General features: G+C 39.2%; 1 protein-coding gene and 1 pseudogene across 1 annotated transcript in view; both read left to right on the plus strand.

Moving 5' to 3' along the window:
• Positions 1–27,816, plus strand: part of HYDIN (HYDIN axonemal central pair apparatus protein) — a 304,337-nt gene that overhangs the window by 146 nt on the left and 276,375 nt on the right. The window lies entirely within an intron of this gene.
• LOC138373811 (lipopolysaccharide-induced tumor necrosis factor-alpha factor homolog pseudogene) lies at positions 512–27,100 on the plus strand (annotated as a pseudogene).

Consider the following 27,816-nt stretch of genomic DNA (forward strand, 5'->3'; position numbering starts at 1 on the left):
TCTTAGCGGCGGCGTCTGTGAGTGGGACGCGGGGTCTCGGCCAGGAGCGGGATGTGGAGTTGATGTGGGACCCGGGGAACACCGGGTTCGGAGGTCCCGGCAGACACTGTGGGGTCACAGTGCTGGGGGCATGGGGACTGGCCAGGGCGTCCCCTCTTCTCGCTCTTCCCTGCGTCCCAGGGGCTCCCCTGACTTTCCAGACTCCTCCCCTCCTCATCCTCCTCTGGGGCCTTCTCCTCACCCATTAAAATTACGGGACCTCACATTCGGCCAGACAGGTGGCAAGGGGCAGGTGTCGGCCTGAAGGACAGAGGCCTGGGTGTTATCTTGCTTCCAACTTAAAATTGGCCTTGAGGCCTTGGACCAGTCATTTCCCGTCCTTCCTCACCAGGAGAATGGGGTGCCACGCCCCTACCCTTCCTTCAGCTCCCTCCCGGCTCCCTTCCCGGGAAGACTGTGAGGATCAAATGCATGACCAAATACATGTGCTTTGCCTGTATGGTCTCACTTCATGGCCGAAGGGTCCTGTGAAGTGGCTGAAATGATTAACCCGCTTTTACTGTTGCGCAATTTGGCTCAGAAAGTGCCCCTTGGTGAGACTAGTGAGTGGCCATTTGTGTGACTCTTAGCCTGTGCTGCCTGCACAGTGTCCTGTCCTTTGTGTACTCACCTGTTTATATTGGGTTTCTTGCTCCCCGCCTCTACTGGGTCTTTTCAGAATACTCTACCAGGAAGTTTTTAAGATGATTCTTTCCCATTCTCCTTTCCTTTACCTCTTAAAGTAATTGAGGTCCTACTTCATGGCTAGTACTAACCTAGGTATTTTGCAGGGAAAAAAATACTGTAAATCAGGATCTGTGCTTTCGATGAGCTTATACAATGGGGTATGGGTTTTACTCTCTATGTTAGGTTTAAAAGTCAGCGCTTAATTAAGGTCAGAGTTGAACACAATCAAAAAATAATTCTCAGAATTCCTTAGGTCATCCAGGAGTAACCCAGTTCAGAAACTGAACCATTGAAAAGCTTTAATTCTGGGATTAAGTAAATTTCATAACATTCTTATTTATAGACTTTTCCCATTTATCACCATAAATTAATAGAAGGATCAATTGATCAGTTCCAGTATGTCTTTGTTCTTCTAAATTTTGCCGCGGTCTTCATTTTCTTCCTTGAAAATGTTGAGGAGGATGTCACCATTTCTGTGGCTACCTGGACGTTACTCTTTTCTGGATGGGTGGGTAAGTCCTTAGATCATTGGCACATACCTCCCACGGTTTCCCCCATCTGCACGGACTGATTGTTTCAGCCCTGATGAAACTCACCTGGGCATTCAGGACCACCTCACCTCATTCTGTAGCACAGGCCGTTGACTAGAATGCCAAAGACAATCAACTAACTATTTAAAAGCTAATTTTTTTCCTCCGCTAAGTATGAACATAGTTGAAATTTCATTATCCCCATTGCTGCAACTCCTTTGGGGTCTTATTGTAGAGACTGCACTTGCCTTGCATACCCATCAACACTTGATACTATCAGTCTTAATATTTTGGTCTTTCTGATGGGAAAATAATAGTTATCAGTCTGTTATAATTTACATTTCCTTGGTAACTAGTGAGGTTGACCAGTTTATGATTATTAATTATTGATAATTTCTCTTCTTTGAATTGCCTATCTTTGCCTGATTTTAAATTTGGCTGGCCTTTTTGTATTGATTTATAGAAGTATTGTCTGTACCCCAGATATTAATATTTTGTATGTTATTGGATACATAATTAAAATTAATATTTTTTCGAGTATGTTCTTAACTATTTTTTAAAGTCAGGTTTATTGAGATATAATTTACATACAGTAAAATTCACCCCTTTTAGGCGTACGGTTTTGTGAGTTTTGAAAATATACAGTCATATTACCACCATGATAAGTGTATAGAATGATCCCTTTAGCTCAAAAAGCTCTCTTGTACCTCATTGTGGTCAATTCCCTTGCCTCACCTCCAGCCCATGGCAACCAGTGATCTATGTTTTCTGAGTTTTTGTTTTCCAGAATGTTACATAAATGGAATCATAAAATATGTAGCACTCTTTGTCTGGCTTGTTTTATTTAGCATATTGCTTTTGAGATTTAACCATGTCGTTGAATGTAACAGAGGTTGATTCCTTTTTTATTGCTGAGTACTATTTCATTGAATGGATGTAAACCAGGTGATAGACATTGGGTTGCTTCCAGTATTTGGTAATTATGAATAAATAAATAAAACTGTTATTCATGTGCAGATCTTTGTATGGACATATGTTATTAATTATTTTGATAAATACCTAGAAGTAGTATTGCTAGGTTATATGGTAAGCGTTTGTTTAATTTTACAAGGAACTGCCAAACTGTCTTTCAAAGTATTCATACCATTTTGCATTTCTACTAGCATAGCATGAGAGTTTCACTTCCTCCACAATTTTGCTAGCAGGTGATAATTTTGTTAATTTTAGCTATTCTTATAGGTGTTAGTGATACCTCATTCTGCTTTTAATTTGCATTTTGCTAATGACTAATGGTATTGAACAACATGTGCTTAATTTTAATGTATCTTTGGTGAAGAAGTTTGGTAAACTTCTTTGGCAAAGTTTCTGTTAATAATTTTGCCCATGTCTTACTGAGTTGTAAGAAGATAATTTTATACATATAGATAGAATTTTTTGCCCCACTCCTGGTTTTTTTAGGGCTTTTCTTTGGTCTTCAGTGTCTCACTATGATGTGTCTATATGTGTATTTCTCTTTATATATTATGCTTGGCATCTATTACTTTTTCTTGAATCTGTGCATTATTGCCCTACATCAGATCTGGAAAATATAATGCTGTTATCTCTTTAGTGTAAGCATTTTAATGCTATATATTTTCCTCTAAGCACTGCTTTAGCTGCACCCCACAAATTTTAATAAATTGTGCTTTTATATTCCATCAGTTCAATGTATTTTCTAATTTTCCCTATAACATCCTCTTTCACTAATGAGTTATTTAGAAGTATGTTTTTAAATTTCCAAATATTTGGAGATTTTCCTGACATCTCTTTGATAACTAATTTAATTCCATTATGGTCAGCAATGATACCTTGTATGATTTTAGTTCTCTTATACTTAAGGTTTGTTTTACAATTTAAGATATAGTCAGCATTTTTTTTTAAACCTAAAGAACTCCCTTTAGGTTCTTAGTATTTCTTGTTGTGTGGGTCTTCTGGCAACAAATTCTTTCAGCTTCTGTTTGTTTGAGAAACTCTTAATGTTGCCTTCATTTTTGAAGGGTATTTTCACTAGTTATAGAAACCTAAGTTGCCTTTTACCCCCTTTCTGAATTTTAAAGATTTTGTAGTTTATGTTGAAAGTCAGCCATCAATCTTATGGAAAGAAATGTGTTTTTTCCTCTGGATGATTTTAGGATTTTATTTTTTTCTTTGATTTTCAGCAGTTTTACTATGATGTAACTAGGTATACCCTGTTTGGAATTCTTGGAGCTTCTTGAATCTCGTATTATGCTGTTTTGTCCTAAATTTATTTACATTTAAGTTATGTAATTATTTTAGCAGTTATTCTGACCCTGCATTTGATGTCTCATTATTTTTGGAAAACTCTTAGCCATTAATTTTCAAATACTGCTTCTGTCCTATTCTATCGTTCTTTTCTTTCTGGAATGCCGATTACATGTATGTTAGACCATTGTGCTGTATCTCACATATCTCTTAAGCATCATTCTTTTATTTCCATTCTTTTTTTCCCCTCTGTGCTTTAGGTTTAATATTTTCTATTGACTTGTCTTTGAGTTTACTAATTCTGTCTTCTGTGTTTTGTCTATAGTTAACCCATCCAATGTGTCTTTAGTTTCAGATAGTGTATTTTTCAGTTCTAGAATGTTTCTGTTTTTCATAGATTTCATATTTCTTTTGAAATTCTTCATTCTTTCATTTTGTTCATCTTTTTCTGTTATCATATTTAAAATAGTTATTTTAACGGCCTGCCTCCCGCAGCTGCATCATCTTTGTGTCCCTTTTTCCTTATCAGTCACATTTTCTTCCTTTGTTTATCTCATAAGTTTGATTTTATGACAGACATTCTGTCTAAAAGAACCAAGTAAACTGACGAGTAGCTGGCCCTACAGGCTTGCACCACCACATCAGACTAATTTTCTTTTTTATTTCAAAATATTAAGGGGGTACAAATGTTTTAGGTTACATGGGTCACTTTTGTAATGCTTGGGTCTTGGCTAAAGGTGTGTTCATCACCCAAATAGTATTCTTAATATCGGTTAGATAGATTTTTGCCCCTCCCCTCCTCCTCTTAGCCCCTGGTTGATTTCCACTGAGTTTTATTTCCCTCTATGCACATGTATGCTCATTGGTTAGTTCCAAGTTAATAGTGAGTATATGTGGTGTTTGTTTTTCCATTCTTTTTTTTTTTGAGACAGGGTCTCACTCTGTTGCCTGGGCTAGAGTACAGTGGTGTGATCATAGCTCACTGCAACCTCACAGTCCTCGGCTCAAGCAATCCTCCTGCCTCAGCCTTCCAGGTAGCTGGGACTACAGGTGCATACCACTTAGCCTGGCTAATTTTTCTATTTTTTGTAGAGACGGGGTCTCACTCTTGCTCAGGCTGGTCTCAAACTCCTGACCTCAAGTGATCCTCCCCACTCAGCTACCCAGAGTGCCAGTATTACAGATGTGAACCACCGTGCCTGCCCTGTTTTTCCATTTTTGAGACACGTTACTTAGGAGAATGGTCTTCAGTTCCATCCCGATACTTTTTTGTAGAGACAAGGTCTCTCTATGTTACCCGTGCTGATCTGGAACTCCTGGCCTCAAACGATCCTCCCACCTTGGGCTTTCAGAGCACTGGGGTTACTGGTGTGAGCCACTCTGCCTGGCCCTTCTTGGGCTTTTGACTACAAGCTTTGTAAGTCTTTGTCTCCCTTAAATGTTGCTGGAAATTTGGTTCTTTCTTCAGAGTTTTGAGCTTATTTCTTTAGCTTCCTACCCCATGCTGCTAGAGACTTGTCCCCTTTCTCTAGCAGGACTTTGTTTCCTAAGCATGCAAAATTAATAGCAATTTCACCTGCTTCCAGACCAGCTCCTTCCTTTGGTATAGCTCAGCAAGGCCTTTGATTGAGAGTTTTATGTGTCTCTGTCTTCTCAGGCTTAAAAGTTCTGCCCTTTAACATCTTGAGGTTAGGTCTTTGGCTTCACACCCACTCAATGTTGAACTCTTTCAAATGTCTTGAGTGGGGAGAACTGTGTTATGTTTGTTGCAAAATCCTTCTTCTATCTGGACCTTGGGTTCTAAGCACCAAGAGACTATAGCAGATTTCGCTTTGTGTTTCATCTGCCAAACCTGAGGCTGGATTCACCCCAAAAGCAACAGCAGGGGATTTCCCAAGCAGCAGTGCCCCAAACTGTCCCAACATAGGGCCAGTTGGGATCCCCCAAAAAAGGAAACAAGCACCAGACACTAGAGGGATCAGTTGAAAACATGTATTAGAGGAACTGACGTACAGAGTGCTGCAGCAGTCCTAGAGATGGACAGCAAAGGAAAAGGGGTGTTCTACCTAGGTATGATGGCAGTGAGTGGATCAGCATACGGAGTTTGTATGAGGGCTTAAGGAATTTGGCTCAGAGCTGGGACTAGTTTCTTTCAGTATTTTGGGTAACAATCTAGATACCTTTATCAGTGCCTGGGAATGTTCAAGGCCCCAGTTTGGATTCAACCCTGTTGGGAAAAACCTGCAGCTGGCTGGTCACAGAGTGGTCAAGGCACTGTGATTTTTGGTCAGGACACAGAAAGAAAGTAGGGGGAACTGGAGAATCCTCCATTCTCTTTTTTTCATTCAATTCCAGAGCTCTGATGCTGCCTTGCCTCTCAGCAAATCACCCACAGAGCAACCTGGCCGTGGGTTTCTAGATACCTATCAGTCTTGCCACATTATACAGCCACCAACTATTCTGTTTATTTCTCTCCCACCTTAAGAATTCCTCTGCCTATGCCAAGATAGAGCCTCTGTCTGTGTCTAGAATTAGTAAATATCCTCAGAGAAAAAAGTGACAAGTGATTGCGACTCACCAAGGATGGGCCATTTCCCTTCTGGAATTTCAGTTCTTCTAGTCCATGTTTCTTCTATAGCTCTCTAATGTCTTTAAAAATACAACTTTTATAATTTTTTTCCTAGTTGTTGTTGCAGTAGGTGTGAGAGCCCACAGCTACCAAATACATTATTCTTAGGATTAGCAGTTGTATTCATTGAGTTTTACTTTTAATTATTTTAATTTTCATTTCTTGAGTTACTTTTCCTACAGTATGTTTTTGCTGGTTCTTGTTCAGGGTGCTTTGTTCACTCTCTTAGTGTGCTTGGTGTTTATGTTGACTGTGAGCCGCTTATCTTCCTTGGAAAATGATTTGTGGGAAGTTCTTTGATGACTAAGATGGAGGAGGACCCCGCCAGAGAGGATTTGCGTTTGCCTCTGTCAGGTACCTTGGGGAACTACCTGTCCAGGCTCACTTTAAGGTACAATCACACCTTGAGGCTTTCGGAGCTCAGAGGTGATATAAATTTGGGCTGCACATCTATAAGAAAGTTGGCCTGTGATTCCAACCTCTCAGGTATTTTTTGTTTTTTATCTCCCTTCTCTGTTTAGTGCCAAGGAAACTTTCCTTGAATTCATCTGGGGATGGTGGCACAGGAAGGGTTTATTTTAGGTCCAATTTTACCTTGAAGGTATAGGCCTTTGGAGTGGAGTTTCGTATCAGTCTCGTACCTTGGGTGGACCCTGGACATAGACACGTTTCCTCCAAGCCCTGCAAGGCAGCCACAGGCAGAGCTCAACGTGTCCTTGTCTAGAGTGTGAGCTCATAGCAAAATCCTTTTCAGTGCTCCACTTACCTCTCTTGGTTTCTGTTTTCAGGCTGGCTAATTCCTTATGATCTTGTTAGCTCTTTGATACTTTTGAGAAGATTAAAAAATATTTTTCATCAGTATTTTCAGTTGTTTTCAGCAGGAGGGTTGGTTCAAATAAGCCAGTATATCCTATATTAGAAAACCATGTATTACTTTTTAATCTTAATTTTTAGCACAGTAGCTTACATACTCCTTGTAAAAATTTAAAATCCTTGGAAATGTGAACTTGAAAGTCTCCTCATTACTCCCCTCTATTTCCCAATTCCAGTCCGCAGAGGTAATCACTCTTAATAATTCGTTTATTGCATTATTTATGGAGAGCATCAGAGTAAATCTTATATGTAATTTGGGTGTATTGATTGTATACATGTGTGACAAAGATGGAAAAATTCAAGTTTAGCAAGTGCCAACTGAAGAATGTATACATTCAGACTAGGGAGTTAAATATTTTCTTTTTATATGAAATGGGTATAATAGTTTTATTCCATATTACATTTAGAGGTGTAAAAATAAATGCATGTCTGAAGAGCTCTTCAGAAAATAATACTTGTAAGGTGCCGTTTTATTTCATGTCTTGTATATCAGGCATAGTTAGAATTATTTTGGGGAAGGCATAACAGTACCTTGTGAGTGAGAACAATTCATGCAAGCACAAAGTAGAGGGGAGTTATTATCCCTTATTAGTAATATATTTCATAGGCTTCAGGAATAGTTTTGAGAATGTTTCTCCACACTAGTGGAAAAACATTTAGAACATAAAAACTCTCAGAAGTTTAAAAGAAACCCACATAGCCTGATAGTGCTGAAACCATGTTTTAATTGGTACACATTTGGGATCTGTGTAATAGAGACCCTTGACCTTGTGTGGGTGGACCTTCAAATTTTATGTTTATGTTCTGGGAGATAGTGTTCATAGCCTTCATCAGTGTCCCAGTGGGACTTGGACCATGAAGGTTAAAGATTACTGATTTGGGATGAGCACGTTTCAGAACTCAGTGGACCGGAATAAGCTTGACCACAGTTACCATCATTAAAAGTGAAGAAGCAGTCCTTTCCTGAGGGCAAACTTTTCTTCTCAAATGGTTTCTTCCAAGATCTGTTTCCTCATTGACACTGCAGAAGCACTTAGCCACTTAGCATTTGGCTCATCTTCATATAAAATGTCTTTTGAGGGTGATGAGAATTTGAAATAGGCAAAAATAATTGTAAGATTGTGGTCGAAAGGATTTCAGAGTGGGCAGAGAAGGAAAAGTGAAGAATTGATGTATTGCAAAATGCCACTAATGCAATTTAATTTGAAAACCTGTGCAGTCACTCTTTTCAATTCTTTGAGGATTTAAAATGTTTTTGTTCTCTGATTTTTTTAAAAGAGTCTTATTTATCCCTTGAGGGTGGTGGGAAGAAAAAGTGGACTTTTAAAAAATGTTCTGTGTTTGATTGAAAGGCTTGTTAGAAAGTGTATGATATTCTTAAAGTGATGATCTGCATCTTAAAATGAATACCAAAAGCTCAACTTCATTGACTTTAAAGAAGAATTAGTGGGAAATAACTAAAAAAGAAATCTCTTGTAATTTTACTGGCAGTTCATGCATCTCCATATTTTACTTTAAATGGCATCTTCTTGCTTTAGTAAGCTATTTAAAATGTCCTGAATATCAGGTTGCCCTAATAACATTATGATCTGACTGCATCTGGGTCTGAGTGCATTTCTTTAAACTGCTATTGTGAGTCCAACTTAAGCAACTTTGCCTAATTCTATGTTCTGCACAACTATGTTGTTGATGCTTGTTTTTATTATAAACAATCCACCCAACTTTGCAGCAGGGGCTTTGAAAAATCTCTAATTAAAATAAATTTCAAGGTTAAGCTATTTTTATTGATGCCTGAAAACAATTACCAATACTCATGGCTTTTAAAATAATAACAGTGTGGTAAGCATATTTCAGAACCAGGAAGGCAGAAATTTGTGTTTATGAAAGCCAAAAATTAGTCTTATAATGCTTTGGAATGTTGCTGGTAATTAATTATAGGTGATGTGTATCTTATGAAATCCCAAAGATTTTGTTGGGAGGTGGAAAAAAAAGGGGACTGTGTATTTAATTTCTGATATAATCCCTTTCATTCTCAGAGAGAATTAAGGTTAATAAAAAGGAATAACAGGGGGGATGTAATCTAAGAATACTAATTAATAACTGTAGCTCTACCAGAATGAAATTCTGTAAAAAATGGTAGGTTGTCAGTTGCTAAATCATGAAATATTGCAGAGAAGGAAAAAGTAACATACTCTTTCACAATATGGCTTGTTATATTAGCACTGTTAGCGGTAGGGAATTTTGTACTTGTTAATCATTTGTGTTTTTACATCGCTGTTTGTAATTACAATTAAACAGATGGTTCCGAAAAAGATAGCGTGTTCTTAGCAATTAAAACCATGGCAAGCAGATTTTCCTCCTCCCCAATATACAATTAAACTGAATAGAATCACATAACCCAGTGGGTTCTTCAGAAGAGGGTTCTGTATGGATTCCAGTAGATTAGTATTCTGTTCCCTGGCCTTGTCGTCTCGACCCCTTGCCCAGCTGAGAGCTCTGCAGCTGGCAGAGGACTTCCAAACATGAGTGTAATGGAGTAGTTACCCCTTTTCTGCTTTCTTCCCATATCCTATTCTTGCCATGCAGGAATTAATAGAATATGTTTTACAATGGATCTTTGGAACAATCTTTAACCAGCACTGGGTGTGTTGTACCTAATACAGCTTGCTAAATTCTGGGAACTCAGGGCATGAAATTCCTCAAGGGCACAGAAAAATTAATCTTTTTTTTTCCTTACTCAGAAAACTAATGTTGACATATTTGCTTGAGAAAAAATTTCTTTTATTTTAGGGTTCTTATCAAAGGAATATAGAATTTACTTTGGATTCAAGGAAAACCAAAGTCTCACTTTATTTACTGGTTGTATTACAACAAGTTAACTTTAGGAGATTTTTCAACCAGGATTCAGCACCCCAAGAAATATTTCATCATTTGAAATGTGGCTTTGTGGCCAGTCATCCCTCCCGTGAGCCAGACCTCTGCAGCGTAAATAACTCTCCCCCAACGCTGTGGGGCTGGAGCTGGCTGTGGTCTGTTCGCAGATGAAATCTTGGAAATGTGTTTTGTTTGCATGAGCATAAATAGGCCCAAGTATACTTTCAATGATTTTAGGTACAGGCTTTTGTGCCCACAAGTAAGCAGTTATTTGCTGGTGCAATTAACCATCTGCACCTTATTGTGAGGGTGCAGCTGGCTAATTATGCTCAACACCATAGGGCAGGTTCAACTTCTCATCTGCATAGGAACTGTATTTGCAGCAAAGGACACTGACCTTTAAAAATGAGTCCTTAAATTTAACCAGTTCATTTTGAGGTCAATACTCATGGATTTTTTTATTTTGTTTTGTTTGGAAGTGAAATTCTTATATAGGTACTGGTATTTCTACTTGGGTCAGGTAATTAATACAGAACTGTAGGACAGACATGATTATGAGTCAGGGACAAACAAGATCTCTGCTTAATTCAAATTATTTTGGCTAATTAATTTTTGGAAAGTGGTACATCAATATGGTTGTACACGTATTCATGAACTCTTATGAATGACAACTTGGAACATCATTGAGACTTAAATGGGAGTAAATTTGTGTATCAAACCAGTTCAAAATAATTTTCAGCAATAGTTGTACATTATTTTTGTGATTTAATGGATGGCTTGTTTGAGAGAAAAATGGCAGAAAACTGGAGAGGAGAATCTTATGAATAAATTTTAGTGTAGGTCAAATTAATAGTCAATACTAGTTTACTAGATATTAAGCATCATTTAATTGGAGACTTACTAGAACCTGTCCAGTAGGTACCTACTGCTATCATTTCATGTGCCAGGTCCTTGAGCCTGCTGACTGTAACTCTCTCTAGGACAAGAGTTGAGACAAAAGGCAAGGGATGTCCAGTCCTTACTGACCTATTCAAGAAGGCACAAAAAATCCCAAACTTCATAAATGCGGGGAAAAATCTATACCCAAACTCAGAGCGAGTGAAGAAAATAAAAAATAAAGAGAAAAATCATTTAAAAAGCAAGTAAAAAAGACAGATTATCTCCAAATGAGCCATGGTTAGACTGAGAGCTAACTTCTCAATATAAATAATGGAAGCCAGAAGATGATAGAATGATACATTCAAATGTACTAAAAGAAAAAATACTGTCATCTTTAAATTCTATAAACAGAAAAAATATCTTTCATCAGTAACAGAAAATTAAAGATAATTTTAGACAAACAAATCTGAGAAGATTGACCTTACCAAACTCTCGCTAAAGAAAAATCTAAAAGATGCAATTTTAAGCAGAAGGAAGGTGATCCCAAGTGGAAAAAAATCCAAGATGCAATAAGAAATGGGGGGGGGGGAGTGTTCAATAGTGAAGCAATTCTGAATGAACATGAGTGCTGTCATAAAAAAAATGCCCTAGCTGAGTTGCAACTCCATGGGAGGTTAAGACATTTGTCCTGGGAGTCGTCTGTGGTAGACTAAGAACCAGCCCACTGCTTCCCAATCTCCAGCCCAAAGCTCTCTCCACTAGATATATTGGTCTTTTTCCATATTTCAGTAAATTCTCAGCTACTGCTTGTTAGATGTTGCCTCTGACTCAGTATTTCTCTTCTCTCAAACCTCCAGCAATGCCAGATTTCTGTTCTCCATGTCTCTTAACTAACTTATTTTTTGTATTTTTGACACTCCTTGCACTATCCTGCATAATTCTTCTTATTTGTTTTCTAATTTAGTATTTTCCTCTTCAGCCATTTAAAATATAATATTTGCCCATACACAGAATATCTAAATCCAGTTACTTTATCTTTCATTGTTAGATGTTCTGTTTGGATCTTTTTCAAATCTGCTGTACAACTTAGCCCTACATACTTTGTGCTCTTTAATTAGAATCACTAGCTGTTGACTTTCTACCATATTTGCTCTGGCTTCTCTCTCTCTCCCTCTCTGTTTCTTTTTTCTTGAACCATTTGAAAGTAAGTTTATGACTTATGTAAGGGAGACATCATTACACTTCTCTTTCACATACGTTAGCAGGTATTCTCTTATACTAACCACAATACCGTTATCGCAGTCCATAAACTTAAAATGGATACAGTATTATCTAATGTACAGTCTATATAGTTTCCCAAGTTTTCAATAATATCTTCTATAGTGTTTTTAAAGAAATATCAAGGATCTAGTCAAGGATCCTGTGTTGCATTGAGTTGTTAAGCTTTTAAGGTCTCCTCTAGTGTAAAACAGTTCCCCTTCCACTTTTTGCGGGTGGTTGTTGGTTTTTGTTTTTCAGGACATTGACAATTTTGAAGAGTCCAGTTTCAGAATTGCTGTATCATTTTTTTCGTAGATTCCTGTGCCTGCAGATACCTTCAAGTTTGTATCTTAGTACTTCAAACATAGTAAACATAGTTGTTTTATAGTCTACATCTAATAAGTCCCCCATACAAAGCCTTGATGGTATTTCTGCTATCTTAAGTTTCTGCTGATTTCGCTCTTGGTGTCTTTTTTCTCATGTTTGCTTATTTGTGATTGGGTGTTCCTCATTGACCTTGAAATATTATTTGTGCATATTTTTTGAAGTCTGAGATGATGATGCCTTCCTCCAGAGGGGATTTCTATTTGCTTCCATCAGACATCTTAGGATCTTTCAGTCTGGGACTACCCTAAACCTAGTTCATGGCTTGAAATTTTCTGGACAAGTTTAGTAGTATAGACCTGGGGTGCAAATTTGAGTCAGAAGGAACCTCAACTTTCTGGACATTTTTCCCTTCTTTTCCTTTTTATTCTGTTTTGTTGCTCAGCACCATGACAGGTTTTATTATGCCTTGCTGGAGATGATGATGGAGTGGACAGCTTTGATTTCTCATTATACTTCCAATCTTGAGCAGGCTCTAATCATTGACTTCTGTTTCACTGCCCAGCAAGGCCACCAAAACCAAAGCCCACATTTTTTTGAATCAGAAAAAGTGCCTATGGTATTCTAGTGCTTTGCTTACTTCTCTGGTGCTTGATTTCCTTTAGGGTTTGGTCTGGTAATTGCTTACTATCTTGACAGCTCTTTAATGCTATAAAGGGGATTAAAATATTTTTTACCTAGAGCTTTTAGTTGTGTTAAAATGGATGGTTGGTTTCACCTGTTATTTGCCATTACTGGAAATGGAAGTCCTCTTTAATTTCAGAAGAGTGTCTTACAGTTGGTTCTTATTAGAGATGTAGGCTGGATACAGATATTTTTCATGCTTTTAATAGGAATCGATCTGGCCAAACCCTGTGAAAGCAACACACTAAGAATTTCCTAGACAGTATTTACCAATGTGATAACTGAAAGAAGAAAAATGGCCCTGTTATGTGCCAGACAGCTCAAGTACAGTGTAACTATGTAACTAATCTCTTTTGCTGGTTTCATTACTGAATTCTGTTATGATAGCCATTCAATATGAATTAAAAGAATTACATTTGACATTTTAATAAAAGTAGACATGCAGCATTTAACAAGTAGCTGCTAGTGAGGATATGCAAGCCAGTGATCAATGTTGAAAGCACTCATTTGAGAAGGGTAAAACTAGCTTGCTGTTCACTTGCTTCCGGAAATTTCCACATCCCTAATGGCTGGTGGAGATTGATGAAAGCACTGGTCTCTTTCTTTACTGATGTCAGCTGGAGTCTTGGAAGGGTCAAAAAGTAAATCCAAGTTTGCTCTTATGTGTATAGCTGGCTTTAATAAAGGTATTCTGGGCATATTCTATGAAAGGAAATCTGACACCCAGGTGTTACTTTTTGTCAGAAGGATTTAGTTAACGAATAAGATCAATTTTAATAATGTTTTCAAATAACTCCAAGTTTTTAGTATTTGGAAAAAATGCAAGTAAAAATGTATCAGTTTTCTGATCTTTAGAATCTGATAATGAAATATTTCCTGTTTTCTGTTCTGGACTCATACATTCTGAGTGACCAGAAATCACTGGATACATGTGAGCTTCTGCAAAGACATTGGTATGTGCTTGTCATATTTAAAGTGGGATTTGTAAGAGCAGGATCTTTTGTGTATGGAATTACCTGTCCTGGGTTTCCTCATCTAGTTATCCGGTGATTTTTTTCATTATTTCCAGATTTCCAGGCATTCTAAAACATACTTGTCATCCTTGATACAGATTAATCTATATGTTATATATAGGTACAAAAGATAAGCTTATTCTCTCCTGTTATAACAGAAATAAGGCATCTTCAGCTTGCTTGGAAATAGCAACTCACACCATTGCATGGAGGTTATTTGCAGATATTCCTAATAAACTCCAGGAATAAATTTCAGGTAAATATATCATGCCTGCAAATAAAACAGTTATCATAGAGAGTGCTAGATTTCAAATGACAGAAGCTTACTTTTAATACAGCTTAATCAAAACAAGGAATTTACTAGTCCATTTAGTTAGAACACTAGGATGACTCATGGGATCAAAAGATGAGCCACAGACACCAGGGTATTGGAGTGTACAACAGCTCTTGATGTGTACTGTGATTCACTCATATTCTTCCCTCCTTCAATCCATCCATACATCTGTCTATCCTGCTGACATTTCTGCTTTTATCTGCTTGGCTTTGTTCTATAGAAGGACTTCTTCATGTGGAGGAGAAGATGGTTTCCAGTAGTTTTAAATTCATATTCAGCCTAGCATATCCAAAGAAAGAAATTCTCATTCCCAGTGTACAGCTGTATCATTGAAGGGAAGGATTCTGATTGGCTTTGTTAGGGTCACATGCTTACCCCCAGGACCAATTAGGGCAGAGCACAATGGGATACTCTGATTGGGCACATCTACCAACCCCTCTGGACAGGGCAATGGGTTTGTACCAGAAGGAGACTGGGGGAGGGGAGGAAATTACACTGGATAGCCAAAAGACATACTTTAGAAGAGTAGATTGTTAAAACGGGATAAAAGCTGTTAAAAAGTGTTTCTAATTGAAACCACAGCCTTGAATCCAAGCAGGATAAATAAGTTTGAGAGAATGATTTACTAAACTCATTATAGGCATCTGAGAAGATATTTTCTCATGTTAGCAAATTTCATAGATTGGAAGAATTGATACAACTACTGGATGAAAGGACAATTGAATTACAGATTGTTGCGAGTGTTAGGAAAAGAAATTAATATGCCCAGGACTTCCTTTGCTTAGATTTATTTCACAAAGAAATGGTAGACTGCAGCATATTTATTGTTAAACCAGCAAAAGGGGGCCATTACATCTACTGTTTGTATTAAAATGTGAATAAGCCTTCATTGATTTGATGATCGAATCCAAAGTAAGGAATTTTAGTTATCAATAAATAGTTATCTCAATAGCTCTTCTTCATTGCAGCAAATTGGTAAAATGAGAATGATATGTATTGCCTCGCATTTGTAAGAAGCTTATAAAATATATTACCTTGAGTGGTGTGTGTGTGTGTGTGTGTGTGTGTACGTATGCACATGCGTGTGCATTCATGCATGTGTCTGTGTAAATTGAAGCAAATTCTCCAAATGAGCATTCATCACATGTAATTGCTGTAGAAGCCAAAAGCATTCTCACTTTGTGTTTCTGAAAGCCCACCAGTGTTTTAGACTGTGCTGGTGACAGAATCAATGGCATATAAAATAGAATTTATATTAGTAAGGCAAACATGACTTTAAAATAGCTTGTCTGCCGTGTTTAAATTAATATATTTGACAAATTGAACAAGACCATCAAAAACTGCTTTTGCAAGTTATTATCTGGATGACTATACAAGTTATTCATGCCATGGTAATGCATTAAAAATAATAGATGGGCTGCAATTATTTATAAGGAATTCACTTTGTCAAGAGACAACGATCACAGCATACAGTTCAGATGATTCTTGTGTCAAGAATATTGATTGGCACAGATGACTCAAAAATTCCTGTCTGGATCTAAGGATTCAAATGATGCCTAAGAACTCAGTCTCTTGGTACTGCTTTCATTTGTGTGGCTTCATTCTCAGACAGCATCTCCCCTCCTAGGGGCAAGTTGGCTCTAGCAGCTTCAGGATTGTATCCCACTTTTAGCACCTCAGTAGAAAGAAAGTATGCCTCTTTTGCAGCAGTTCCAATAAAATCAGAATTAAGCCTTATTGGCTTTGATTGGCTTGACTTGGGTCATGTGTTTTGCCCTGAACCAATCACTGTAGCTAGGGAGGTGTAATACTGGGATAGGCTATTTCTGAATCAGAGTAAGGAGTGGGGTGTTTCCTTAAGGGAAATCACAGTATTTTTCCCAGAAAAGGGGTGTGAGGGAGAATGGATGCAAGGTAGTATTAATAAAAACCAATAAATATATGCCAAATGATTATTTTTGTTAATGAAGATATCTTTGCGAAGGAAATTGCAATGAATGGTTCAGTGATTCAGCTACCAATCCAATCATTCAACAAATATTTATTGACTCCATGCCAATCACTATGCTAGGTATGTATACCAGCAATGAACAAGACTGCTGAGGTCTCTGACCTCATGGAGCTTGCTCTCTGGTGGGAAAGGAAGATGTAAAAATCTGGTTATATATTTATTAAACATGTGAAAAGGCACTGCTGTGAGAACATATAATAAGGGGACTTCAGGGAGATCAGGGAAGGCTTTCTAGGTTAAGTGATGTTTCAACTGAGTTCTGTGGGATGAGTCTGAGTTAGCATGAAACAGAGGGTAGGATGGAAGAAGAAAGTTCCAGGCATTTTACCCCTGAATAACCTTGTACTTTGATCAAGACTTTCTTAAAGAAGATCAGTAGCCCAGGCTTACACTAGATGAAGTTCAGAGAACATCAATTTTAGTATACCTTTTTTAAAAACTTGATTGTTCTTTTGGCTTCTTCAGGCGAGAAGGGACTGGAAAATATGCCCTTCCTTGCTTGGTAGAAAATGTTTACTTTTGGCCGTTGTAATCCTGTAAGTAGCTATTCAGTGTAAATACACTAAATGTCCATCTCAGGTAACTAATTGTATCTCAACCTGCTACCTAAAATGGAGCAATCAAGATATCAAGACATCACCTCTACAAATCTTGGATTAGGTGGCATGAATGTATTATCCAGGTTAATTAACCTGAACAATGCTCTCAGTAGACTTCTACTGGTCTTGGGCATTATTTGTATTATTGTTAATTTTTGCCATGTTTCTCTTTAAAAAAAAATCCTTTTCTGCATTGGAAAGTTCTTTAGGCATGGATTAGAATTTCTCTCTTTATACTATCTTCATTTTATTTTATAAATGGGGGATTTCTGCTTCTGATAATGGTAGACTAGGTAATTCAGGCCCACCTTCCTGTTGAGGGGCAACTAGAAAGGCTGGATAGATTATAAATAAAAGCTTGCTTCAAGGCACTCAAAGGCAGAAGATGGTGAAGAATTACCAGTCCAAGTCTAGAGGAAGGCAGAGCCCCAAGGAGGTGAACTCCAGACCTTGAGCTCCTTCTCTCTCCTAGAGAACATGCAAATTTCAAGGAAGAGCTGAGCGACTAAGGGAATGGCAGCCTTTGTGGGCTAGGGCAGCAGGGATTGGTGAACTGGGCCTGCTGAGGGTAGAAGGAGCTTGGGGAACCTGACTCTTTGGATTTGAATTTCAAAGGGCTGCCTCATAGGAGTACAGATGGACTGGAAATACACCCAGGAAGCCACTTGAAATGCAAAAACAAGCCATAGAGTAGACAAAGATATTTGTTAAAATCATATAATTGACAAAGGGCTTCTATCCAGAATATTTAAAGGACTTCCACAAACTAGTAAGAAAAACACAACCCAAAAGAAAAAAGTCAAGAGACTTGATTGAACACTTCACAAGGCATTTCACAAAAGGAAGCATCCAAATGGACAAGAAACATATGAAAAGATACTCAGTGTGATTAGTAACTGGAGAAATGGCTTATTATTATAAAGGCATAATAAGCTATCGTGACACATCCACCAGATAGCTAAAATTAAGATTGTCAATAGCAAATGTTTGCATTTTACTAGGCAGCCAGATCTCTCATACACTGCTGGTGGGAGTTTAAATATGTACAATCACTTTGGAAAACTGTTTAACATTATCTACCATAATTTAAGATATGCACGTTGTGAAGCAGTTTCACTGTGTACTGGTTACCAACTTGTTTGAGTCTGATTAGATAGAATACTCACACGTTACATGAAGTAGGTTTATTATTTACAGATAGGCAGCAAGGGACAACAGAAATCTAGGACTCATTGCAAGGCAGTCCCCCAAGGCTCTTGAAAGCTGCCCAGGGCATATAGAGTCTCATCTTATACCGCAGCTGAGGAACCCCAGAAAGCGGCACTCTCTGGATTTTATACCTCCAGGGTCACATGAATCACTGGGCTAAAGCACTGAAGGACATTCTGTTCCAAGGGGGTACTGGAACAGAGCCCAGGCTGTTCCAGCCAATCCCTTTATATCTCAGGATGTTGCATTCCCAGCACATTCTGCAATTATTCTTGAGAACTATAAGCAAGAAAGGTGAGAGGACTGAGTCACTCCAAGGCCACCTGGAGAATTGCCCTGCGCATACCCTATGTTCCAGCAGTTCCTTTCCTGGATACATACTCTGTTTGCCTTTATACATGCAGAGACAGTTGCAAAAATGTTCATAGCATCATTATTCATGATAGCTGCAAGTTGGAAACAACCCAAATGTTAATCAATGGTAGAATGGGTAAATAAATTACAGTAAATTCAAGCAGTAGACTATTATAAATCAATTGGAACAGACTACAGCTGTATGCAACAAAATAGAGTAAAAGAAGCTAAACACAAAAGACCACATACTATGTGATTCCCTGCATCTAAATATTAAAAACCAGGCAAAACTATAATGATAAGAGATCCACGCTTAAGTTATAAAAGAGGATCAAGGAAGTGATTTCTACAAGAAGTGAGGATAATGGTTACCTTTAGTGTGGAGAGAGGGCCTAGTGTTGACCGGAGTCATGAGAGGCCTTCTGGAGTGTTGGCAGCGTTCTTTTTCTTAACCCGGGCAATCACTACATGGATGTTCACTTTGTGATATTCATTGAGCTATACATTTGTGAGGCACTTTTCTGTATGCCTGTTATATTTCACAATAAAATCTTATAAAAGCTGGTGGTACACTTTGAAGGCCTGAAAGCTGGAGAGCCAATGGTGTGGATTCCTGTTTGCTTCTGAAGGCCTGAGAATCATGAGCACTGAAGGCAGGAGAAGATTGAGTCTCAGCTCAAGCAGTCAGACGGAGAGAGGGTGAATCCTCCCTTTCTCCACCTTTTTGTTCTAGCACCTCAGTGGGTTGAATGCTGCTCACCCACACAGGGGAGGGCAATGTGCTTTATGCAGTCCACTGATTCGAATGCTACTCTCTTCCAGAAACACCCTCACAGACCCGCCCAGAAATAATGTTTAACCAGATATCTGGGCATCCTACAATCCAGTCAAGTTGACACATAAAATTAACTCTCACATCTACTATTTATTAAATAAAAAGATAATTGAATTTTCATGTGAGAAAAGCAATCTATTTTGGAACTATAATACTTGTAGATTCTTGGTGTAAGTCATGAAAATGATGTGAATTGTGGCTCACCAGTAATACGCACTTTTTGCAGCTATAGCTCTCTCTATTTCTGTTGTTACCTTCTTCCCATATGGCCTTAGGTTGGCTGTTTGACTTTTTCTCTGCCTGTGTCCGGCCTGGAAGCTTTTACATTTTGAACAACTTTCTAGCACCTGATATTTTCCTACAGAGAAGCAGTTCTTTTTTGTAATTTGAGGCCTTGGAAAAATTACTTTTCACTGTACATCTGCGTTTTCCTTTTCTTCAACATGAGTCAAATAAGAGGAGTCTTTCTGGAATTTCTCTCTCTTTTATCTCCCTCAGATAGAAGAAGTCACATATCCTGCAGAGACAAATTATTTTCAAGAAGTATTTCAAGGGAAAGAGAGCAGAGGCCAATGTGAAACCTATAAAATCTGAAATAATCCAATTTAAGAGAGATCAAACAAATAAAAAGCTGAGGAGCATAACAGTTTTAGAGACAGTAGAAACTAGAAGATGAAGCAGGAATAAAAAATGAAATTAATCCTTTTACTCAGTGAATGCCTGGAGAACTCCCCACTGACAACCAAAGTCATGTTGCATTTTCATGAGTATTTTCCTTATTTTTAGTTTGATATTTACCTGCTAAAATGGTGGTTTGGGGTAAAGAAATATTTATCAACATCTCAGAGTAAAATAGCCCCAGCCTTCATTGTAGCAGAAGTTAAAGACGTGTGAACAGTTTTATACACTCATTCTTACTTCCAGCAAGCAAGGTTAATTGAATAGAATTTCCTTCTCTCTAGTTTGTTTTTTTTTTTTTTTGAGACAGAGTCTTGCTCTGTTGCCGGGCTAGAGTGAGTGCCGTGGCATCAGCCTACCTCACAGCAAACTCAAACTCCTGGGCTTAAGCGATCCTACTGCCTCAGCCTCCCGAGTAGCTGGGACTACAGGCATGCGCCACCATGCCAAGCAAATTTTTTCTACATATATTTTTAGTTGGCCGGATAATTGCTTTCTATTTTTAGTAGAGACGGAGTCTCACGCTTGCTCAGGCTGGTCTTGAACTCCTGACCTTGACCAATCCACCTGCCTCGGCCTCCCAAAGTGCTAGGATTACAGGTATGAGCCACTGCGCCCGGCCTCTAGTTTTTTTTTAACCAAACTTTCTGCTAATAATATACCAGGTACTGTGCAAAGTGAACTATTTTAGAAACATTATCTCATTTAATCTTCATGAGAAACGTACGAGATGGATATAGTAGGCAGCTTCCAAAAAGGCTGCCAGTTATCCTCACTTCCTGGTATTTACATCCTTGTGTGGCCTATCTCACATTGAATAGGGCTGATCTGTGTGACCAGCAGGTGTTGCATAAATGACAGCATGTGAATTCTGGGTCAAAAATGACACTGTAGCTTTTCCCATGGTCTCTTGGGTTGCTTGTTGTGGAGATAGCCACTTACCACACTTTGAAGACACTCAGGCAGCCCTGTAGATAGGCTCATGAGGGCAGGTACTGGGGCCTCCCACCAACAGCCAGGACCAACTTGCTGGTCATGTGAGGAAGCCATCTTGGAAGTGGATTTTCCAACCTTAGTCAAACCTTCAGATGACTGCAGCCATGGCTGTCATCTTTGACTACAATCTGGTGGGAGACTCCAAGCTGGTATCACCTCACCAGGCTTCTTCCAAATTCTTGAATCACCAAAACTGATAAATAAGTAACATTTATTGTTGTTTTTAGCCACTAAGTTTTGGGACAATTTGTTACATGGCAATAGATAATTGTTACTATAGGCTCACTATTATTATTGTATCTCCAGTATTCAGATGAGGAAACTGAGGCTTGGGAGGATTAAAACCTAGCTCTGATGACTCTAAAACCTTTGGTCTTAATGGAAACAAAATACATTCACAGAGTTTTGGTTTGTTACTGCTGATAGTTCTTTCTGAGAGGAAAAGAATTTTTTTTAAACTGGGGGAAAATCTTTTTATCAATTAATGTTTATATTTATTTAAACATGATAAAGGATGCGGGCTACTGAAATACATATGTAAATAGGAAATACAGTGTTTGACATTAAAGATCTTTGAGATTTGTTTACATCTTGCATGTTGCTTACTGGATAGAAAGGACTTTAACTTGTTCTGAGATTTAACTGGGAGCAAATATGTCAATTTTTTGTTTGGCTTTTCTGCAAAGAAGGAGGGGCAGAAAAAATACTAGGAAATAAGTTTTTTGGACAGGATAAAGGGAAAACAGAGACGGATAGCAGTGAGGGATGGGGGTATGATTATGGTGATCATGATAGTTATTAATGTGGCATATACACATCCCTGCAGCATCTGGAGGCATTCACTAATTTAATAATATACATCATGAAATTCTGCTTCACCAGGCTGCAATCCACTCTAGATTTGAACTCTTTTAGACTCAGCTCCCTTATGAGTTCCTAGAGGTGAACAGATCTCAATTCGCCACAGGAAGTGAATTTTGTGCTTGAGTATCTACTCTAAAACCTTTTTTTAAGAATCCAGTGGTGCAAATCTATAAAGGCAGAGCTCTAATGGCAAACCCCATCCTACCTAGTTCTCCTTCCTGAGAGTCGAGAGCTGAGAGTACATTTTCCTGTTGTCTCAATATTCTCTGAAAGAAGACATTATGTCATAGATACTAAACATTTACTTAACGTGGATTCTGTTAAGTAAAAACACTGGAAGGAGCTGAAGGTTGGCTTTAAATTAAGAAAAATAAAACAAAAGAGGGAAATAGTTCCTTTCAGAAATGTTTTGGCCTAATAAAAATTTTGTGTGAATAAGTGCAATTTAGTATTCATTCAATTCACCAATTATTTACAGAGACCCTTTTGTGTTCCAATTGCACATGATCCCTACAGCCAAAAAGCTTATATTCTGCAGGTGGGGACAGGCTTGTAAGAAAATAATTGCAATACAATATATTCAGTGCATTCAGTAATAGAGGCATTGGCACTCCTTGAGTGCATTAGAGAAAGCCTTGCTTCTGCAAACTCTTGACATGAGTTTTGTAGGATGAATAGAAGTTTGCTGGGCAGATGCGGAGAGGGATGTGAGAAGAAAGAATGATCCTGTATGAAGACAGAGGTATGAAATAGCATGGCACATTTGGGAACCATGAAAAGTCATTTTTATGGATTGAATAATAATTAAACACAGTTATTAAATAAGCATGTATATGAGGCCCTGTACTGGGCGCTGGCAGTACAGTGATGGAAATGGCAAAGTTCCTGTCCTCTAGGAACTTACAGTCCAGTGGGGAAGGGAGATAGATCAGTACCCATCCTGGGGGTGAGCATGAAGATCTGTGAGATCATAAAGAAGTGGCAGCCTTGGGGAGTCAGGGAAGGCTTTCTGAAGGAAGTGACAGCTGAGTCCAGAAAGGTAAATGGGAATTAGCTGTGGCAGGGTGGGGACAAGAAAGGCATTCCCAGTGTTATGTGCTAGTCTGGCGGTGTGTGAACATAGGGTATATTCTGAACTGCAGGTTGAGCACAAAGGTTCTGGGATGAATAGCACACTGAGGAGTGGAGGGTATTCTGGACCGAAGGATTTTAGGAAGGGAACTGGCGTGACCAAATGGGCCCTTTAGAGAGGTCCCTGTGGCTGCAGTGTAGAGAGAATGGCTGGGGGATGGGGATGGATGGGAGTTGGGGCACAATTCTGGAGTTGAGAGGTCAGTTAAGAAGTTGTTGTGGTCATCCAGGCAAGATACAGTGATGTTAACAAAGGAGGTGCGGCAAAGATGGAAAAGAGTCGATGGATTTGTGAGCTATCAAGGAGGTAGAGTCACAAGATAAAGGCAGAATAATGTCATGATCAAGAAAATGTGGAGCCAGAGTGACCAGTTCCAATCCTGGCTGTACCCTTTGCTAGTGTGTGAACTAGGGCAGGTTCCTTACCTCCTCAGTGCTTCAGTTTCCCTATCTGTGATTTGGGGAGAGTGATAGTACCTTCATTTAGGGTTGTTGTGGAGATTAAATTAATATATATTATTATATATAATATAATACTTGCAACACTGGCACGTGGTATTTATATTTAGTATAAATATATTTAGTATTTACTAAGCATTTAGTTATTATATGATTAGTTGGAGGAGAGAACTGGAGCAGCTGAATTGTCCTAGTTAGGGTTTCACTAGATATGATGGCAAGACTTGGAATGAGGACCTTGACAGTAATGCTGAGACTGGGTGACACAATTAACTGTGAGATCTAGGCTGGAGAGGGAAGAGAGTGAAGACATGAGAGGGTTGAGCAAGCCAAAGAGGGCCCCGGAAAGGAGAGGGCATGAGGAGCCTGAAGCCAGATACAGTGGAAGTATCAGAGAGAGAGAAAGTTCTGGAAGGGGGCAGCTCAGTTTGGGATCAGCTGGAGAGAGAGGGGTACCCTCTCCACCTCTCTCACCATAGTGTTTAATGATTATTCTTAAATTGTAAAAGTAGCACATGCTTTTTGTAAAGCTTCAAAACGCTTTAGAAAAATCAAATCCACTTAGGAAGTGAAAGTCCCTTATATTAATAATTCTAACTTTTATTACTTTACATATATAGTTAATAGTTTGGCATATATTCTTTCATATTTTTCTACACATTAGTTCTTAGTATTATTTCAGAAATGGAATCATACCATAAATGCTGTTCTGAAACTTGCTTTTCTTCTCCTAATATATCTTGTATGTAATCATTTCTTATTACCTATAAATCTTGGAGAGTGGGCTATTTAAGCCACAGCTTTGGTTTAGGTGGAGAGCAGCATCTGGTGACAATGAGGTCTCGAGGGCATCTATGGGAAAGCAGGGCGCAGTATAATGGAGGTGAACGTGTTTTGAATGGGTTTTCAGCTGTGTGCATGCTGCAGTCCCCCAGGACCATGGCAGGAGTTGAGGAGGGAGAAAGCACTGTGACTCAGGCGGCAGAGTCATCACTGAGCGAGTGTTGAGAACATGAGCAGCCAGAAGAGACGAAGGCAGGGAAGCAGGCTAGAGGTGGATGGCAGGGCTGCCACAGAGCAGCACGGCTGAGGCTGCCAAGGAGACAGGAACCAGACAGGGAAGGGCCTTCTGCGTCCTGTTGAGAAGCATGGTCTTCATCCCACAGGGAGAGGGGAACAAGGGGAGTGAATTAGGACATCTATACATTTTAAAGATTTTTGCGGGGTAAGAATGTGAAAAGCTAGAAGCATGCAGCCCAATTGGGAGACTATTGTACTGGTCTTGGAAAAAATAAGAGGGCTTGAGGAAGGGGATAAGAGAAATGTTCAAGAGGGCAGCTGGCCAGCACCTAGTCACTGATGGGTGGGAGAGAGGGACCAGGAGGGGTTGAGGATGATTCTTAGATTACTGGCTTGAGAAAAGACAGACTGGGATGACAAATAGAGGAAGAGGCAGAACGAGGAGTGCGTGTGTGTCTGTGTGTGCGTGTGTATGCACACACACAGGGGGAAAAGAGGTGGGAAGGAATATAATGGTATTTAATGAACATGTAATTCTAAGAGTTTGTGAAATTAACTTTAAAAATTAAAAATTTATCCTAGATGTAAACTGAAGTTCTGGAGATATGTCTCATTGGTACAGTAAATGCCCTGTGCAAAGTAGGTATTTTAAGTTTATTGACATATTTAACAAATAACAGCAACAATACCACCACTAATCTTTTGGATTCCTTGGTTTAAAAAATATTATTACTAATATTATGACCAACAGCAAGACTACTGAATAAATAGATATAGTTTGATAGTAGTCCTTAATAAATTTACAAATAAAAATATTTAATCTGATGAACAATAGTTACTTTATGTCATCTATTCACTTTTTTGAGTCATAATCCAAACAAGGTCCACCCTTGCATTTGGTTGGCATAAGACCTCTTAAATCATTCTCTCTCTCCCTCCCCCACCATGCTATTTATTAGTTGAATAAACTAGGTCATTTTCTACATTTCCCACGCTCTGGATTTGGCTTAATTGTATCCTTACAGAATATTTGTGTTCCTCCATTGTCTCTGTCTCCAGCAACCTAGCTGGTAGGTCTAGAAGCTTAGTTAGATTTAGGTTTAGATTGTTGTTAAGAGAACTATGTAAGTGGTGCTGTGTACCGTGCCACATCAGGAGGCACATAGTGCCAGTTTTTTACTCTTTTAGTGTTAAGATTGATTTAGAGGGCTCAGGTGTTGTCAGCCTGATTGAGCCATTAGAATGTTTTCCAGCAACATCTTACCTAATTGTTTTAGCATTGATGATCCCTCATTTCATTAGGAGCTGCAAAATGGTGATTATTTTTCTGTCATTTTTCTGCATTTTATTGGTTGGAATTCTTCTATGAAGAATAATTTTCTTTCATCAGCTATTTGGTTCACCTACAATGCAATTTATACAAAATAGTACAGAATAAATTGTTGGTTCTTTCCTTTCATTATTTCCAAAATAATTAGTTTGGTGTTGAAGCAAATTCCAAAGGTGACCAATGATATTTTTTTAGTATCATTTGTGCTCAGATTTTTAAAAACTAATTTATTGCAGACTTTTTTTTTTCATGCTCAAATTTGTCCTGTCTTTGGTGAATGGGAACTCTTTCAAGTTGCTCTGGGTTCTTGACGCAACCCTAGTAGCCTTTGGTAACTTTCTTGTTTTATGATATGATAGAATATTCCAGATTCATCTTATACACTTTGTGCTCTTGTCCTTGAATTACCTGTTTCTCCAGGGAGCTGTGATTCCTTTTAGTGGTAAATGGTATTTGGAGACTACAATCTAGGTCTCTGCACTGTCATTGCTACTGGACTTACTGCTTCTGAACTTTTTCAGTGGGCAGGTTATTTAGAAAGAGAAAATCATCCTGAGCTTGTACTCACATTTTCAATTTAAATTTAAGATTATAGGGTTTCTTAATATAAGAACTTTGTTTTATACTTTGTTAAATGCTGAAATGCTTGGTTCCTAAGAATGTTGATGTAATTATTTATTTTAAAAATAATATCACTGGACAGGCAGCGCGGGCGGCGGTAAAATATCGGTTCCAGGACCTTACCAGGCAGCCGCTGGGCCTTCCTCAGTGCCGACCGCGCCCCCGTCCTATGAAGAGACGGTGGCTGTCAACAATTACTACCCCACGCCTCCAGCACCCGTGCCTGGGCCGACGACAGGGCTCATGACAGGCCCAGATGGGAAGGGCATGAATCCTCCTTCGTATTACACCCAGCCAGTGCCCGTCCCCAATGCCAATGCAATCGCTGTGCAGACTGTCTACGTCCAGCAGCCCGTCTCCTTTTTCGACCACCCTGTGCAGATGTGCTGTCCTTCCTGCAACAAGATGATCGTGACTCAGCTGTCCTACAACGCCGGCGCCCTCACCTGGCTGTCCTGCGGGAGCCTGTGCCTGCTGGGGTGCATAGCGGGCTGCTGCTTCATCCCCTTCTGCGTGGACGCCCTGCAGGACGTGGACCACTACTGTCCCAACTGCAAGGCTCTCCTGGGCACCTACAAGCGTTTGTAGGACTCAGCCGGACGTGGAGGGAGAGGCTGTTAATACCCGCTAGACACCTATCCATGAGGTCATCAGCGCATGCTAGAAAAATCGGGCTGGATTTTATCACTGGTCTGCCTCCCCTGTTCTCGTGCCAGTTCCTTAGCACCATTTTACATGAAGGGAACTTTTTCTTCTCATAGATTCCTTGTATTAACAGTTTTCATGCCCTCCTCTGGGTCTTAAATGCCTTCGAAAGTAATTTTGAAAGGAGGGCTTTAGAAAGCCGTTTTCTGTGACCGTACGATTGGTATTGTTTTCCCACTTGCCAGTGCGCTCTTACTTTTTGTTGTTAATAGTAAAAGAGGGCCGGGCGCGGTGGCTCACGCCTGTAATCCTAGCACTCTGGGAGGCCGAGGCGGGTGGATCACTCGAGGTCAGGAGTTTGAGACCAGCCTGAGCAAGAACGAGGACCCCCCCCCCCCCGCCCTCCCCGGTCTTTACTAAAAATAGAAAGAAATTATATGGACAGCTAAAAATATATAGAAAAAATTAACCGGGCATGGTGGTGCATGCCTGTAGTCCCAGCTACTCAGGAGGCTGAGGCAGGAGGATCGCTTGAGCCCAGGAGTTTGAGGTTGCTGTGAGCTAGGCTGATGCCACGGCACTCCAGCCGGGGCAACAGAGAGACACTGTGTCTCAAGAAAAAAAAAAAAAAAAAAGAGAAATGGATGATTTCATTTACTGCCTTTCCTTGGGGTCA

Source organism: Eulemur rufifrons, chromosome 23, assembly GCF_041146395.1.
Source record: "Eulemur rufifrons isolate Redbay chromosome 23, OSU_ERuf_1, whole genome shotgun sequence".
NCBI classification, from domain to species: Eukaryota; Metazoa; Chordata; class Mammalia; order Primates; family Lemuridae; genus Eulemur; species Eulemur rufifrons.